Source organism: Nannospalax galili, unplaced genomic scaffold (genome assembly GCF_000622305.1).
Source record: "Nannospalax galili isolate Female #2095 unplaced genomic scaffold, S.galili_v1.0 scaffold500, whole genome shotgun sequence".
Lineage (NCBI taxonomy): Eukaryota > Metazoa > Chordata > Mammalia > Rodentia > Spalacidae > Nannospalax > Nannospalax galili.
In genome coordinates this window covers 1,401,390-1,407,028 of record NW_008347292.1, presented here as the reverse complement: position 1 = coordinate 1,407,028, position 5,639 = coordinate 1,401,390, and the positions used below count along the sequence as shown (strand labels likewise).

General features: G+C 38.0%; 1 protein-coding gene across 3 annotated transcripts in view; it reads left to right on the top strand.

The window, feature by feature from the left end:
- Positions 1-5,639, top strand: part of Foxn3 (forkhead box N3) — a 435,807-nt gene that overhangs the window by 104,603 nt on the left and 325,565 nt on the right. The gene's annotated exons all lie outside the window — the stretch shown is intronic.

The following is a 5,639-nucleotide window of genomic DNA, read 5'->3' as shown; positions in this document are numbered from 1 at the left end:
GCAACAATGCCAGACAGGTGATACCTTCTTTTGAGTTGTTGGCCAGGGTGGCCAAAGGGATTCCCAGATAGTATCCCAGCATAGAACTGGGAAAATGAACAGCAGACCCTAATCTTATCTAAAGGAACATTGACAACTGATTGTTGCTAGATGAGGAACAGCTGACCCTCCTAAAACAAAGACCTGTAGATAGACTGACGAGATTCACCAGATGGACAAGTAGTGGGCAATGGCTGGGGGTGCCAACAACACAGCAGACAGTAGCAGGGATAACAGAGTATAAGGGCTCTAGTTGGGGAGGGAGGCTATGGGAGGGTGCCATTTGGGAAGTAGGTGTACAGTTGAGTAAGATGGTTTGGGATGTTCTGTGTGATACACACACACACACACACACATCAACAAATTTTAAAAAATGTACTATATTTGAGGAGGAAGCATGGAAATTTACATCATGCTAATTAGTAGAGGTGATAAACATTACCATTGAAATCTACCTGATGACTTTATAGACAATGTAATGATTTTATTATAATATTTTCCATATATATACATATCTGTTATATTGTGTTCTTGTTCCTCTCTCTCCCCCATTGCTCTCCCCCATCTTCTTGGTCCCCTGGTTTATGCAGTGCTGGACAGTTCTTTATACATTCTAAATATCAATCCAGTATTTGATATAAAGCCAAGATTTTCCCCCTCATTTTATAATCTGTCTCTCCATTCTGGTGATTGTTTTCTTTGCTGTATTTAAACTTTTAAATTTCATGCAATCTCATTTGTCGATTCTTGGGATTATTTCCTGTACTATTAGAGTCCTTTACAGAAAGTCCTTGCTTATTCCTCCATCTTGAAGTGTTCTACCTAGGTTTTCCTTTAGCAGTTTCAGGACTTACATCACATTTTTTAACCATTTTGCACTGACTTTTGTACAAGAGAGAGAAATGGATCATCTTTTATCCTTCTATAGGCAGATATCCAGTATCCCCAGCACCATTTGTTGAAGAGGCTCTTTTCTCAATGTATGTTCAATGTCTATTTTCAAGACCTTCCTCAAAAATTAGGTGGCTATAGCTGTGTGAGTTTTTCTGGATTCCATATTCTGGTCCAGTGATCTATGTGCCTCTTTTTGTGCCGGTGCTGTGCTTTTTGCTGTTACTATGGCTTTGTAGTATAGTTTGAGATCAAGTATTATGATACACCACCAGTCTTTCTATTTAGGATTGCTTAGGCTATTTGGGGTGTTTTGAGCTTCTATATGAAATTTAAGATTTTTTTTTTCTAGTTCTGTGAAGACCTACTTGGGATTTTAATGGGGATTACACTGAATCTGTGAATCACTTTTGATAATATAGCCATTTTTGCACTATTGATTCTGCCAATCTATGAGCATGGGAAGTCCTTCCATTTTTCTAGTGTCTTTGATTTCTTCAGTTTCTTAAAATTTTCATTGTCGAGATCTTTCACCTTTATAGTTAGGTTTATTCCTAAGTATTTTATTTTTCTTGAATCTATTGTGAATGAGATTTTTTTTTCCCCTTGATTTCTTTCTCTGTAAATTCATTATTGGTATACAGAAGAGCTACTGATATCATATGTTGATTTTGTATCCTGCTTTGTTGAAAGTGTTGATTAGATCTAAGAGTTTTCTGGTCAATACATTTGAGTCATTTAAGTGTAAGATAGTTTCATTTACAATTGGGGTGCATGCTGGGTGTGGTAGTGCATGCCTTTAATCCCAGCACTCGGGAGGCAGAGGCAGGTGGATCTCCATGAGTTTGAGGCCAGCCTAGTCTACATAGTGAGTTCCAGGCCAGCTGGGGCTACAGGGAGAGGGAGACTCTGTTTCAAAAAGACAAACAACAACAACAACAACAATAAAAATAAAACAAATAGGGGTACTTTGACTTCTACTTTTCCTACCTGTGTCTGTTCCATTTCTTTCTCTTGTCTTATTGCTTTAGCTTTGAACTCTTGAATAAGAGCAGTGAGAGTGGGCAGCCTTGCTTTGTTCCTGATTTCAGAAAAAAATGCTTTCAGTTTACACCATTTAGTATTATATTGACTATAGGTTTGTTGTGTATTACCTTTATTATGTAAGCGTATGCTCCTTTTATTCCTGGTTTCTTTAGGGCTTTTATCAGAAAGGGATGTTCAGCTTTGTCTAAGACCTTTTCTACATTGATTGAGATAACCATATAATTTTAAAGTCCATTTATGTGTTGTATTACATTTATTGATTTGTATGTATTGAACTAATCTTGCATCACTGAGATAAAATCAACCTAGTCATGGTGTACGATCTTCTTAATGTGTTCTTGAGTATAATTTTCAAGAATTCGATTGAGAATTTTTGCACCTATGTTCGTTATGGGAAATATGTTTTCTCTCTCTCCTCCCTCTCTCTCTCTCTCGCTCCCCCCCCCCATCTGTTTTTGGTATCAGGGTAATACTGAAGAACTTTGGCAGTGTGCTTTCCTTTTCTACTTTGTGGAACTGTTTGAAGGTTGTAGATGTTAACTGTTTCTTAAAGGTACTATAGAATTCAACATAGAATCTGTCTGATTCTGGCCTTTTCTTTGTGGGGATAGCTTTTTAAAAATAACCACTTTATGGACCAAAGAGATGGCTCAGTGGTTAAGAGGAGTGACTGCTCTTGAAGAAGACCTGGGTTCAATTCCCAGCACTCACATGGCGGCTAACAACTGTCTGTAACTTCAGTTCCAGGGGATCTAATGCTTCCTTCTGACCTACACAAACATTGTGTGACATTGGTGCACTTGCATATGTGCAGGCAATATACTCATATACATAAAAGTAGTAAATAAAATATTTAAAAACAAAAACAAATAACTGCTATAATCTTGTTTGGGGATCTCTTTAAGTTTATATTTACTTGGTTTAGTTTTGGTAGATCATGTATGTGTAGGAATTTATCCATTCTCAGTTTTCTTGTTTTCTGAAATGTAAGTTTTTAAGAGCTCCCCTAACAATTTTTTGGATTTCATTGGAATCTGTTCTACCATATCCTTTTTTCATGTCTAGTTTTATAAAATTGGGTCTTTTTCTCTCTTTTTGGGGTTAGCTTGGCTATGGGTTTGTCAATCCTGTTTATCTTATAAAAGAAACAATTTTGTTTCCTTGTTTATTTGAGATGGCGGGGAGGGTCTCACTATGTAGTGACTGGTAGACCTGGAACTTGCTGTGTAGCTGCAAACTCAGAGATCTGCCTTCCTTTGCCTTCTGAGTGCTGGTAGTGAAGGCATGTGCCACTGCCCAGAAGAACCCACTGCCCAGAAGAACCAACTTTTTTTTTTTTGAGACAAGGTCTTGTCCCAGGTTGATCTTGACCTCACTACGGATGATCCTTGATCCTCATTGAGGATGCTTTTAAACTCCTCACCTTCCTGCCTCTACCTTCCAAGTGCTGGGATTACAGGTGTGTAGCACCATGCCAAGCAAAACCAATTTTGTTTGATTCTCTGTATTTTCTTTTAGTCTTAATTTCATAAATGACCTTTATTGTTTCTTGATGCCTACCATTTTGGAATTTGGCTTGTTCTTGATTTTCTGAGACTGGAGTCACACCATTAGATTATTTATTTGGGTCTCTCTGATTTTTTTTACCATAAGCGATTGTAGCTATAAACTTGCCTCTTAGAACTGATAGTAAGTTGTGCTTTTATTTTCACTTGAGTCTATGAAGTTTTATTCCCCCCCCAATTTCTTTAGTGAACCCCCTGTCATTCAATGTGTATTGTTCTTTCTCTGAGTATTTGTGTAGTTTCTGTAGTTTCTTTTCCTATTGTTTCTATTTTTGTTCTACTATTACCTGATAAGAAATAATTTTTGTTCTTTTGTATTTGTTCAGACTTGCTTTGTGACCTAGAATTTAATTTATTTTAGAGGCCCTTCCATGGACTGCTGAGAAGAAATGTTGAATGGATTATTCTGTAGATATCTGTCAGGTCCATTTGATCAGTAGTGTAGCTTAACTCTGAAGCTTCTTTGTTGATTTTTAGTTTGGATGACCTATCTAAAGATAACAATGGAGTATATTGAAGTCACCCAGCATCAGGATTGGGTCACCTTCTATGCCCATTAAGTGTGTAAGTGAAACTGTGGCCACCCCCATTGGATGCCTGTATCTTTACAATTGTTATATCATCTTGATGTGTTCTTCCCTTTATCAGTAGGTAGTGGCCTTCTTTATCTCCTCTCATTTTACTTTGAAGTCTACTTTATCAGATATCAGAAGAGTCCATCATAGTGCTTTCAGCTTCCATTCACTTGACTTCCACCCTTTGATTCTCAGTCTGTATATATTTTTACCAGTGAGATGTGTTTATTGGAGACAGCAGATAGTTGGATCTTGTTTTGAATCCAGTCACAAGCCAATCTGTATCACTTCGTTGATGAGTTAAGGTTATTTACAGATGTTATAATTAAGAGATATTTACTAGTTTCTGTATGTTATTTTTTTGGTTGGTTGGGTTATTGTTTGCTCTTTTCTTTCTTCCCTGTCAATATTGCTGGTTTTCTGCGTTGAACATGTTGGGTCCCTTCCTAGCTCTTCTTTGTTCATCTGTTCCCCTCATGAAATTTATTTTTGCCTGTGCCCCCAGTGGTCAGCCAGTCTAGCCAAATCAGCAAGCTCCATAGTGAGAGACCCTGTCTCAAAAAATAAAGTGGAACACACTTGAGAAGGACACATGATTTTGACCTCTGGCCTCCACACACATGCTCACATGTTCATGCATATCTGCACACACACATGAACATGGACACACTCAGAATAAAAGTCACACAAAATTATATAAATGTGAGAAGGGGATAAAAATTTAAAAATTGGGCTAAGAAGCATTAGTAACAAATAATACTAAAAGTATGATAGAAAAGAAAGGAATGGGAATCATAGGGGCAAAAACGAGATAAAAGAAAGTGAAAGAAAAAAGATTGCCCGTAATGGAAAAATGTGGAGACAAAATTAGATGACTATATACAGGAGAATAAAAAAGTGAAAACATGGGGCTGGCAAGGTGGCTCAGAGGGTGAAGATACTTGCCACCAAGCCTGACAACCTGAGTTCTATCCCTGGAACTCCCTTTGTGGAATGAGAGAACGATTCCTGCAAGTTGTCTTCTGACCTCCACACATACACCATGACAAGCCCAGACACACACACACACACACACACACACACACACACACACACAAGTAAACAAATACATAAATAAATAAAAAGTAGATAAAAATCTTAATACAGTGAAGTAAAAAATCTTATCAGAAGTATAATTTAAAAGGGGGGAAGTTGGGAACTGAAGAGATGGCTCAGGGGTTTAAGAGCATTGACTGCTCTTGCAGAAGACCGGAGTTTGGTTCCTAGCACCCACATGGTGGTTTACAACCTCTACAACTCAAGTTCCAGGAGATCCAGTGCCCTCTTCTGGTCTCCTTGTGCATTGCATGCATGTGGTACACTTGTATACATGTAGGCAAAATACTCATATATATGAAATAAAAATAATTTTTTAAGCCGGGCGTGGTGGCACACACCTTTAAACCCAGCACTCGGGAGGCAGAGGCAGGTGGATCTCTGTGAGTTCGAGGCCAGCCTGGTCTACATAGTGAGTTCCAGGACA